This window comes from Aythya fuligula, chromosome 6, assembly GCF_009819795.1.
Source record: "Aythya fuligula isolate bAytFul2 chromosome 6, bAytFul2.pri, whole genome shotgun sequence".
Taxonomy (NCBI): domain Eukaryota; kingdom Metazoa; phylum Chordata; class Aves; order Anseriformes; family Anatidae; genus Aythya; species Aythya fuligula.
This window is the reverse complement of record NC_045564.1, coordinates 37,012,392-37,024,859: the sequence shown is the minus strand read 5'-3', so window position 1 is coordinate 37,024,859 and position 12,468 is coordinate 37,012,392. Positions and strand designations below refer to the sequence as shown.

Genomic DNA, 12,468 nt, shown 5'->3' with positions numbered 1-12,468 from the left:
GCTGTGACCAGGTTAGTACTGGTAGGTAAAAGGTAAAAAGAGTGCCAAATTAAAGCTAAGATGCTTAGAATAAGAGCTATTTTTTTCTGTGTGTTTTTATTTTTATTTTTTTATTTTATTTTGTAGCTTTTGAAGCTTTCTGAGAAAGCTTTTCGAAGCTTCCTGAGGTTTACCTGCACGTACATATTAAAACTTCAGGGAAATAACGAGTAAAACATTAACCTTACAGACATACTTTCCCCGTCCCAGTTTTTCACATGCAAAAACTATTTCTTAACCCAAACGTGAACATGGACAATTGTTCTGCTGTATCTTTACCAAATGTCACAGTTCCCCCGTTTACAACAACTGAAATCCTACTGAAAGGCTATTCTCGAAGGAAACAGCAGCAACAAGCCACAAAATTCAACTTCAGCATGGCAGAGGTATAAATGACCTCTCTCAGCTCAGTGCTGTTTATCTTGTAAATGAAAAGGGTCTTCCATTCTGGGGTTAAAAGAGAAAAAAAAGAGAACTGCCTTCATTTCTTTCTTAATTTGAGCCTGGCTCTAACAAACAGCCACTGTTTGTTTCCTTATTTTAGGTCATGTCATTCAGTTATGCATGCCACTCTTTTTAACTCTTTCCCATCTGCAGATCTCTTCCAGCATCATCTGGGAGCTGGGAAAACCTCAAACGAGGCAAAACCTGGTGGAAGCTGGGCTGCCTTAGCCCAGGTACTACTGCTGGTGTCCACAGCACGTGGTGACACGAGTCCCACGCTGCTTTAGTGCCCTGCAGTTAAACGTGGGCTGAAAAACCACCCGTTAAGGGAAAAAAAACAACAAAAGAAACAAAAAGGGGGCAGGTCATACGAAACCTCTGACTTATGTAAGATGAGACTCAAGAGGAAGTAAAGCACAAATACACTGCACACCCTACAGCAATGGGGGACTTTATTCTGGTACCGGGGAAGTGAGACACGCGTCTCTGCCCCGGTGTCCCAGCCCTGAACCTCTGTCAGCCAGCTCTGAGCATTCCCTGTTCATCCTGCTTGAAAAATAATAATAAAGATCTGCAGAACAAGCTCTTTCTCAGCAGATCGTGGCTGCCCAGACACTCATAAAGGAAGAAAATTAGGTCTGAATACCAAGCAAACTTTGCACCAAGTAGCTTTGTTTTCACTGTACGGCATCACACGGTGTCGTGCTGCAGGTGAAGAGTATCGCTGGTGCCACAGCACCCTAGCACCAAGCTTTATTCTTCAGATAAATAAAAATTAAAAAAAGCCATTCAAAGTTCACACTTGGAGAACTGAGTAAGAACTAAGTTCGTGAGCTCATCCCATCCTCCTATTCAAGAGGATTTCTCACACTTCGTTTGGGAAGTCTAAGATGAAGTCGCTGCACTCATGAGTTCAAAGAGGGAGCTGTACCCTCATTTTGGACTTGTCTACTAAAACAAAAAAAAGGCAAATATGTAAATTTCAAGTGAATTAAAGTGCCCCATTAGGAGTTCAATTATATTCTGAAATTACATCTTAATTGGTTTGCTCATAGCTGAGCTGTACAGCTAACCAAAAATCTACTACCATATAATCATCACTAAATTTCAGATATTGCCACACATTAAATTAACAGCAGATAATGACTGGGAAAATTAGCTCTATTTCCATAACAGAAATATTCTTCCCACAAATTCCTAAGTGTCGGATATAGTTGGTTTCATAACAAATAGACAAAATAATAGACAGGGAACTCTTCTCAGTAGCTGACATCTCTTTTGGTGATCAGAAGTCCACAGACTCAAAATGCACACTACAAGTTCAGCGGGCACCAGATTCATGTCTCTAACTAACTAATATCTAAAAGAAATTCTATCTCTAAATGCCACAGAAAACTTTAACAGATTGACCACCGTCTTACTGAGTGCCTTGCTGGCTTTTTCACCCTGCTTAACTCTCATTTTTTTGAGAAGTAATCCCCAGCCTGAAACACTCTTCAGATTTCGACATATGAGGTACGCCTGGCCACGATCAATATCACACACAGATATTGCAAATGATCTGCGGTACAAAAAAGACTTTTGCTAAAGAAAGAATAAGGAATAACTTGAATAATATTAAATGCACAACAAGCGAGCTAAGGATTCACATTCTTGTAGCTGAACAGAGGAAAAAACATGAGCACCTTTCACATAGCTTATTTTTCACATTAGCAGGCTAAATAAACTCCCTAAAAAACATTAACTGTTGGAAGTGAAGCCAGGCTCCTGCACGCCAGCTGCTGTTAATTCATCTTTTTTATGAGTACAAGAAGTATAGAACTTATTATATACAACTACAAAATATAGATGTTTTACTTACCTTTGCTGTCTGAAGGAAACAGATTTCAAAGATCTTGTCTGTAAATGATAGATTCTTCAATATTTATACCTCCAATGACCACCATCGTCAATAAGGATCTGAAGGGAAACACCACAAAACAGCACATAAGCCAGGGCAGTTGCAACTAGAGTTAGTTTTTTAGCATTCACTCACTGAGAAGGCAGGAGCTGCAATACGTACTGTGTGCAAGACGTGAATTTACCAGGTGCTGCTAAAAGCAACCCACAGGATGGCCATTCTGTGGGAAGGCGCCTAGCTACATTACTATCGCAAGGACTCCACGTTAATATATTTAAGGTTAAATACATCAAAATTAAGGAATTCACTATATTTATATGAAAGTAACGACGCCAGCAATCATGCCCCAAGTGAAATATTACAAAAGAGAAGTTCTGCGGTGACATGAGACCAAGTTTGATGCCCACTCTAAGTCACCTCTCCCAGCCCCGGCGCACACAAACTCGAGCCCTGACGGTGTCCGTGGAAGCACCGTGTGCCGCGACACTGCTGAAATCCTTCAGTCTTCATTTAGCCACAGATGCCATTAACTAGAAGGCTAATCAAGTCAAAAAGCTTTTGTCTTGTAAATAATTTTATCCTCTCCTGAGCGGCTTCCATTTGGGTTTCCTTTCTCGGGAATCCCACGTTGGGCAAAGGCAAAGGAGAGACTTTGGCCGACTCCAGCCAGGGTAGGAGCAGAGCAACAACAAAACTCAACACAGGCAACTCATTCATCTTGATTTTATTTTGTTTTTTAACATGATTGATCTGTTTACTCATTTATTTCTTTGCAAGCCTGGACCATGCAAGTGTCAGCAGCCAGGGCACGCGGGGGAGGTGATCGGATCCCTCAGCGCTCTGCGTGGAGCAGCCAGGCTGCTAGAGCCAAAGCGGCCAACGCCTCGAATACCAAAAAGACCAAGTTTACCTTTCTCAATGGATAAAGAATTTCATCTCAGCTTCACGGTAATGCTTTACCTGAATTGACCGTGTTTGTTTCTCCTGACGTAAATCCAACCCCCAACGCCCATCAGCTCTGAACAAACACCGTCCACATCGACTTCCTCAAAACAAGTTACCAAACTCTTACACTGACATTCTCTCTCTCCCTCCTTTTTCTATTCCTCCAAAAATTTAAAATAGAATTTATATAAATATATACGAGCAAAATAACCGACAGATCAGTCCCTGGAATAAATTGTAGAGGCCACCAGGATTACGCTAGCTCTTTTTTTTCTAATGAAGAATATGAAAAAGAAATTGGATGTACGCTGCGCCTTGATGCTTGCCAAGCTCTGAGCTGATGGATTGCTCTGGGGGAAGCTCCAGATAGAAAATCACCTTCTCAGGGCATTGCAAAGTGGCCGTGCAGGAACTGAGAGCGACCCTGCTCCAGCACACTGCCACCACGCAGCCAGCTACCACCTACCGTAGGGTCGAGGGGCAAAAAAGGGATGGAAAAAAGCTTTTCCAAGAACCTAAGGTTATTGAAGGGCCCCGAGGGGCAGTGCAGCAGGCTGTGTGATGAGCCAGGAGACCCCAGCCCTGGGGACAGCCTGCTCCTGACACTCGCTGTGGGCTCCAACACCATCAGCAGCTTCTACTAGCCAGGAGGGGTTCACACGCCAAAAGGAAATCCATGAACAGATCAGTTTAACAGGCTCCAAAGGGAAGATGCTGCTTGGTGGGTTGGGAGCAGAAAGCCAACCTCCCGACAGCTGGGTCTGGGGCCACAAGCTGCACTGAGGACTGGGGGAAAAAACATGTTTTAAAGGGAGAAAACACACCAGGAAGCAGCTGCGGGGAAACAAATGCAACCTCTCCTTGCGCCGCTTTACACAACCATTTTTCACAGCGGTTCAGAACCTGTGAGTTGTTTTCCCTAAAAGGGACTTTGCGCATCTAGCTGAGTGTTGAGGCTTTCTATCAATTGCCCATTAAACTTAGCCTCCAATTTCCTTAAGTTGAACCATAGCCAAAGCTCCAGAGAATTTTTAAACGCCACTGAAAAGATTTTTTTTTTTTTTGCCTGCCGAGTAGCTCGTTCTCACTTTGCTGTTTGTATTAATAGATGCTCCTTTCTGCTCCTTTCTCCTTTTTCTTCTTGGCACTGAACTGCACAACCGAAATCCAGACCCTTAAACTCCACTCCCATTGCAGATGTTACTCCTGCTCTGATTTAATCGTCTTTCTCTCCTCCAAAGCTGCAATAATTGTGAAGATATCATTAATTTTGTTCTAATAACCTCCTAGCCTTCTGCAAGGAGTTGGAGCACTGCATTAAAGGGAAAAAGTTTCTTCTGTGCTGAAGCGTGTTTCAGGGGAAGCTCGTAAACCTCTTGGGGCCTGCTCGTTTCACTGCACGGTACCCAACACTGAGTTATTTTTTCCTTCATGTGATTTTATCATCATCTCAGCAGCCAGGAGGAGTCAATATAATCTCATCTCCCGTTACGTGAATTTCCCGATGAAATTAAAATATCGTTTCTTCTTACCAGCACCTTATCTTATTGACAATATCCGATCCACGTATAGCTTTTGATGCTGACACGAGGGAGACGCCGTTACGTGGCACTGGAAATAGAGGGACGCTCACAAACTCGACTCAGAGCAGGCATTTTCCATCTGAAGGGAATTGGGCATTATCCTTCCCTTCAGTTCTCCAGCACCTTGCTTTGAATGTTGTTCCTCTAAATATCCTGGAGTATGAAGATTTGGTTCCACACGACTCTGCACACTAGTCTGGTGCCAACCCACAAAACATATGGCTCTGCTCAAATGCAAGAAGCTGTTTTGATTTTTTTTTTTTTTTTTTTTACATTTCTTCCTGGACTGGAGACAAAGCATTTTCTTTTATTTAGATACAACTCAACGTTTACATTCTTCTGAGACGCGAAACTTTCCAAATCCCCAAATATATTTTGTTAACTTATTCCCAAACAGCAACTTGAAAGAAGCAAAACCATCTCAACACATCGGAATAAACAAAGCAAATGCCCATCAATCACTGGGAAATATAATAAATTGCGTTTAGATATTTTTTATGTTTGTGGGTGCTATTAAGCCTTAAAACCCTCAGATTTATTTTTAACCTAAGCATTTTATCGCACAGCTATGTGAAAACATCAATATGTTTTTCTAACGTCGTTAGCTTTCCATTTGTTCCCACCGTAAATAGTTCCTGCGCTCTATTTCTGTGTTATTTGGGATCAGGTACATTTTCCGCTATAAATACTGTTGAGACGGAATAAAGTGTTGTTCAAACATTTCATGAAGTAGCTCAAACTCTGGGCGTTATAGGAGCAGACCACCCTGATCCCTCGACTGGATTTTGGCCCTGTCTGGAGCTCCGAGGAGGAAATCTCGCTGCTCTTGGGCTCGTGCTACCCGTCCGCATCCGCCCCGCGCCAGGAGTTTGCTTTTAATTAGAGTATCACAAAAGCAAACAAAAGACACTGTAACCTCAGGAATTAAATATTTGCATTTGCTTCAGCAAATTAGCTTCTTGAAAGAGCCAAATTCGGCACCGGCATAACTCAAAAGTAACTTTGATGAAGTTACATGCGTTACTTCAAATTACACGGCTGACAAACACGCTTGAGCTTCACACAGATGTTGAGGCACTGAAAGAAAGCCAGCGGCTAGAGCAGGTGCAGCACGTCAGCCCATTTGCTTTTAGGTAAGGGAATAGGAGCAAGAGGCACTGCTACAGGATCGCTCCAAAGGCTGGCCATCTCCATCAGGCACTTGCCTGGGGGAGGTTCTTGGTACTTGTAAGAAAAAACATGAGCTACGACAAAGATTATTGCACCCCAAAATAAACATACACAGAAAACGTTAGAAACTGGTGTGTATGATATCCTTGTCTAGTCATATGCAAGTAACTGAAGTCTTTTCTTATATTCTTTCTTGTTTTTTGGTCACTTTTTTTTTAAAGTGACAAATTTAAGGACTGGTAGAGTTGAAATGCACGGAGCAGATCTTTGTCACAGTTAAATTCTCCTCCTGGTTTAGAAGACACAACCGGATTGAATTCAGTTGCAAAGGCATGCCACTGGAAAAAAATTAGGGGAAAATCATCAAATTTTCTTTGCTGTTTCGTAACGATGCAAAAACACAGCTTCGGTGTTTTTTAAAATTAAGAGATTAAAGCAAGACATAAATGAACGAGGCCTGCCTTGTCTTGGTTCTGTCAGAGCAGCAAGCACCAGTGAGATCAGCTAACTGATAACTGCTCCAGTACTTTCTCAAGAACGAGCTTCGTCCTGCTTTTAACCATTCTTTACCATTTTATTGACACCGATATAACTTCCTGATCAGCTTTAGGAGAAAAGAAAACGTTTTAAGTGGAAGTTCAAGAGCCTCCCGAACCCGCCAGCAGCGCGCTGCAGGAGGGAGCAGAGGTAAACCCTCTGCTGAGACCGCCTGATGAGCGGCCGTGCCCTGGAGGACAGCAAGGCCCCAGGCTGTGTGCGCATCTCTGGAAACTATAAAAATACGAAGCTCCAAAAACTTATAAACTAAGTCAGGAGAACCGGGGCTCTGCTCTTAGAAGCCACCTCTGAAGGAACCGAACGTTTTCACGTTGCTTGTGCAATCGCATCAAATCCTGCTTGTAAGAAGTGCAGTAAAAAAAAACATTGGCCTTTGGCCTGAATTGTGGACTTGGCCAGAAATCCCAGAGGATGCCGAACGCCGAGTAACACGTCCCAAGGAGGACAGCTCCGAGAGCTAACGGGACCCAGCCCCCTTGGTCTGTGGTGCGCAGGAAGGCTGCAGCTGCAGAACTCTGCAAGGCTTACGTCTACTCTGATACAGGGGGGAAATATCCGAGCTGAAATATTTTTATTTTAAAATGGAGCTGTTTTAAAAAGCAGATGCTGAATGCGTGGAAGTGAACCCAGCAGCAGACGTTTTCAGGCAGCCTTTCACCTTGCAGCTGCCCTCACCCGCGGGGCTCCGGTGGGCTCGGGCTCTCCCCTCGTGCCAGCCCCCGGCTCCCAGCAATTGTTTTTTTTTTGTTTTTTCAAGCTCTGAAAATGAGCAGGGTTTATTAAATATACAGTGTATTTGTAATTAAGCAACCATTGTTGAAGTAATGAGATCCATGAGATCTATTCACATTTCACCCGAGCACTCCTTTGTAGCCGGGCTTATTAAAATATCAGCTGAGAGATCAGTCACACCAACCTCACCTTTCACTGCTCAGATCTGTCGAGGCCACATCTCCAACCTCACAAAAACCTGGGTTTGACCATTTAAAAATTTCCACGTACAAGAGGAAACACTTTGCATCTATATGGCCATTCATCCAAGCATCTAGTATACCTTAAAACACGCTCTTAAATCTAATTTACTTCCCAAGTCATGTGAAGACGGCAGAAATCTTACTTTACTAACCCAAAACTGCAGCGGAGTGATTTAGTGACCTCCCCGAGTTCCTGGTACGTTGGTGATATGGATGGAAACAAAACACAAAATTTCTGCCAACCGTAATCTTGTCGTTATAACACCGTGAAGATGGCTCAAAGTCTTCTGAAAATGTGAAACCACATAAATCACGAAAACTGAATGAAAGAAACAGAAATACTACCCAGATTTTATTTTTGGGTTGAAGATAGAAAAGAGAAAATTATTTCTTGTAACTGTGCAAGCATTACTGGGCTCTACAAGGCGGTGTTCTTCCTCTTCTGTTGAGGTGGCTCCACAAATACTCGCCTCCCATTCGTGGCAGTTGATAGCCCTCTAACAGCCTTTTATAGCTGCAGGGCAGCCTCTGCCTCTAACAGATCTGTAGAGAACTGATGTTAGAGTAATAATTTTTCTAAACATAGACCTAAAGACTGAAGGAAGTCTATTACAGAACCGTAGACACAAAGCTTTGGTTTTTGAAAGGCTATTTCCTATCGGTACTTATATTTACAACTTCCCAAGGTGTTATACGTGGACTGAAGTTCTATTTTTGGGTGATGTTAAGAAAAGTATGTACTGACATTAACTATTATAAAATAATTAGCATTCTCGTGCTTTCAGACACCGTATACCAGAAATCATGCCACTGAACCAAAACTGATGGGACACTCCACAGCACACAAAACCCTGACATCTTTTCAGAGACGATCTTTGAAAGCAGAAAAAAATGGCAGCGTTGAGCCTCAATTGTTTGAAGAAAGATTCATCTCCAAAATTAAATTAGAAACGTTTAGGAGAGGCACAAAATGCTAGAAGTTTAAGAATGTATGAATCTGCGGTGATTACGCAGCAGAAGAAAAGCAAATCCATCTCTCTTCAGATTACGCCTCTCGTTTTATTTTCTGTCTTCTTTTAAGAACAGAAAAGGCAATCAAACGCAACAGAAAAATTGTATTAATTGGCTGATATTGCAAGGGTTTCCATTCAACAGCATCTTTCCATTCATTTAGCTGAAGCTTAATTACTCAGAGCAAACTGCAAAGCTTTGTACCACGTTTCAGAAGGCAAAAGGCAGCGTGCTCCTGTTCTGTAGAAAACTGGGCACCAAAAGAGGAGGGCTGCAGGGCTATCACTAGAGCACCAATAACGTGTCTGATAGCACCAGTAACACGCACCGTTCTGGATACCAACAGCTCTCTTTCACCTCTAGCCAGACTCGAGAGCTCATCTGTGCCAGATGACTTTCCTACCTGACATAAAAAAACAAACAAAAATAAAAATTAAAATAAATAAATAAATAAATAAAACCCACAAACATGAAAGGAAGAGGTGCATGGGGTCATGGCACTGCAAAAAATAGGATGGCAAAGGCTGCTGTGTGCATATCCAGAGCTCCTGATGTGTGGCAGGGGATTCAGAGCAGGGCACTGCCGATCCTCAAGAAGCATTCCAGGCAGAAGATTTAAAAACGGAAATCCTCCCCCTTACTTCATTTCATCAAACGCGTTATTTTTTCCATTCACATAACAAAACAGAAGCGAAACTGAAAGAGGAGACAATTATTAAGCCAAGAATCACTGGGTTTCCACATGCAACGCACTCGGAGCTGTGCAAATTGTGAGCTGCTCTGCCTGGGCAGGGGTTACTGCCGAGGCCGAGGACTTCCCCTGCGTTTGCACAGCTCTGTGTTCCCCCAGTCACCGCAACTGACTTCAAAACATATGTTCCCATGGATGTGTAAAAACACTCAGTTTATATACGTTGCAAAAAGTCTTGGTGACATTGAAAAACTCCTGTCTCGGGAGCTCGCGCACAGCATCCGCTTCAAAATTTAACACAAGCGAACGAGCTGGCTTGACACCAGTAGGTAAAACTCCACGGGTGTTTCCATGAGCTTGTGAATATCTTACTTAATTTCAAAGAAAGGAACCAGAAGGAAGGAAGGGCTATGAAACACGCTACAATAAAATCTGAGAACTGCAGCTATCAGGATTTATTTCTGCATGTTACCTTCGGTAGGCAGCTGCTAATACGCGTGTAGAGTTTTGCACAGTTTCCCAGATCAGGGAGTATTTCTGCCTACGTTTTATCATCTCTGGTTTTCCAACAGATTTCTCTTCTGACAAACTCCCAGAAACAAGTTACAAGCGCTCCAAAACCCTACAAGTTTTACCAGACGCATTTCTTTATATTAGGAGGGCACGTCCAAACTCAAATCGAGTATGGCTTTTTGTAAAGATTAAAATGTTTTTAAATGTGTGTATGCAAATCCATAAGCCTGAGCCCACTCTGTCAGCCTCATATATACCTACTACTGTCTGCTTTCTCTTTCCCTTGATGTCTGGAGCAGAGGATGGACAGAAGGGCCGCCCACCTCCTGAGGCAAACACGCTACCAGCTGCTGCCAGGGATACCGAGGAGGAGGCACCGCAGGTTCTGACAATGGGAAAAAAAAAAAAAAACAAACATGAAAGGTAAGGAAAAGCAGATGAAAGCTGGGGACATGCCCTAAATACCAAAACCTTTCATTGTCTGAGCGCTGCTTTGAAAAAGACCCCTAGAACACAGGAAAGGTTTTTTCTAAAGACAAGGAATAGCTCTCAAAAGCAGGAATTAAACAGGAAATGACAGGAGAAAACAATTCTCTAGCTGGTCAGGTAAATCGGTATATGCTTTGTGCTTGCTGCTAGAAATGCTAGAAAACAGTTGGGAAAGTGATTTTTTTAATCCCATATGAACTAAGTTTATTAACGTATGTGTATGCTAATCATTTGGATATGTTTATATAGGGATATGTTAATAGATAGATGCTATATAGACATAAACGTGCAAAGATCCATACAAGGTTTAAGCTCAAAGGACAGACCAGATTTACTATTCCTTTTTCCTCTGCTAACAGACGAAAGATTTGGGGCCCTCCCCTAATGACAGGGCTTTTAAAAGCGCATACGAGTATCCCGTTCTGATTGATTACTATCAGGAACCACGAGCATCATTTTCCAAAACTTCGTTTCTTCCTTTTGCCAACCCTAGATCAGCTGCTATTTAGCTGATGATTCAGGAGCATCCACAAAAGGCATCAGTCGCAATTCAGTTACGTGGGGCTAATTTAATAAAAAATACCTTGTCAGATGACTGCATTACTAACAGAAAGGAATTTATCTTCCTTTTCAGCTATGCACGCAGTATGGACAGATCGGTCCCCTGCAACCTGCAGATCACTCTTAGAAACTTCAGAATACTTCTCAAATGCAATCATCTCATTTTATTTATTATTTAAATATTGAATTTGTTTGAAGTTGTGCTTGTATTCTTCCCTTGCTTAAATAAAAGATGAAATCCCACCTTCTTGAAAGACAGATTTTCTAGACACATTGAAAAAAAGCTTTAGTATTTATTTTTTTTGTTTTTAAATAATGAAAGTCATCATTCTGGATGGACATTGTGTTTTTTTTCCTCAAACCACATTTCCCCTCCAATAAATTCGGCTGCCAGCTTACCAACAGCGTCTCTGTGTGTCAAACCCAGCGTGCCATTTAATCAGCTTAGCTGGGCTGCAGATTTGCACTATTAACGAAGTGGACTTGGGCAGCAGGCACGGCGCACTGCGTGGCTCCGGCTCGGCACCCAGCCTGACTCGGGCTGGCCAACGCCTCTGGTTAAGATGCATCCAGTTGAGAACTCGTCTCTGCTCTGCTGTAGAGAAAAGAGCATCCTCTATTAAAGGATGGCGATGTAGGCAACTTCTGAACGGACCTTCCAGCTCTGAAGATGGCTCTAATGCAGCTTGAAAAATTCTGGCTTTATCCCGCTGTTCCTTTTGATATTTCCGCCTTTATCAGTTTGGTCTCCGTCATTACTCTTTCCATCTTATCACTGCTCAAGAAAAGCTTTCACAGAGACTGCCTGATTCCTCCGAAGGCTTTGAGAAGCACCCCTGTGTGTCAGTGGCACCACTATCGCACGGCGCCATCTCCACAACAGGCGCACGGCCAATTAAGTCAGAAGCAGATAAAAGCAATATTCCCTTCCCACTTGGTCGAAATGGCATTTGGATTTTTTTTTTTTTTTTTGGGGTAAAGAAAATGACCTTGTTAATTTTTAAGACACCCCCCCCAGGAGAGCCACGATCATCGCTTCCCTGTCTCACAGTCGTCAGGAGGAATTACAAGGATTATGGTGCTTAAAACTTCCCTCGCACCCAGACCGATCAGGTATGCAGTTTGTCTCTTCACAGCCTACCAGGAGGAGTATTCACAGTAAATGCTGTTTTATGGAAGCCATTGATAAGGCAGGTTGCTCTCCAAGAAAGGGAGATGAAGTGTCTGCGTTCCAGCAAGGCCCTCTTGGGGCAGCAGAGAGGCGTCAGAGCCCAAGGAGAAGTGTTTGAAATCTTCACAAGATTTAGCTATTTTTGTTACACGGGACAAAATATCACGTAACAGCTCTTCTCCAGGCACAGAGAGCAAATACGTGGGAGGTTCGGAGGGAGGCTGGGCTCTGGTTTCAGCCAGGCTACGCTGCTTTACCCGGCTGGGAGTGCACAGCCCTCGCATTGCTGAGTTCAGCCCAACACTGCTCTGCTTCAGAGAAGCGAAGGAAGCCCAGAGAAAATAACCTACATTTACCGTTATCTTACTGATAATGGAAACAAGGTGATACCGATAGCTGTAATGATTTCAAACCAATTT

The 12,468-nt window shown here is 42.9% G+C and overlaps 1 protein-coding gene across 7 annotated transcripts in view; it reads right to left on the bottom strand.

Annotated features, from left to right (window-relative positions):
- MBD5 (methyl-CpG binding domain protein 5) overlaps nt 1–12,468 on the bottom strand; it is a 126,123-nt gene that overhangs the window by 79,500 nt on the left and 34,155 nt on the right. For all 7 annotated transcript variants that reach the window (XM_032189794.1, XM_032189795.1, XM_032189796.1 and 4 more), the window contains exon 2: nt 2,345–2,442. The gene's annotated coding sequence lies outside the window, so the exon portion shown is untranslated. The remainder of the gene's footprint in view (nt 1–2,344; nt 2,443–12,468) is intronic.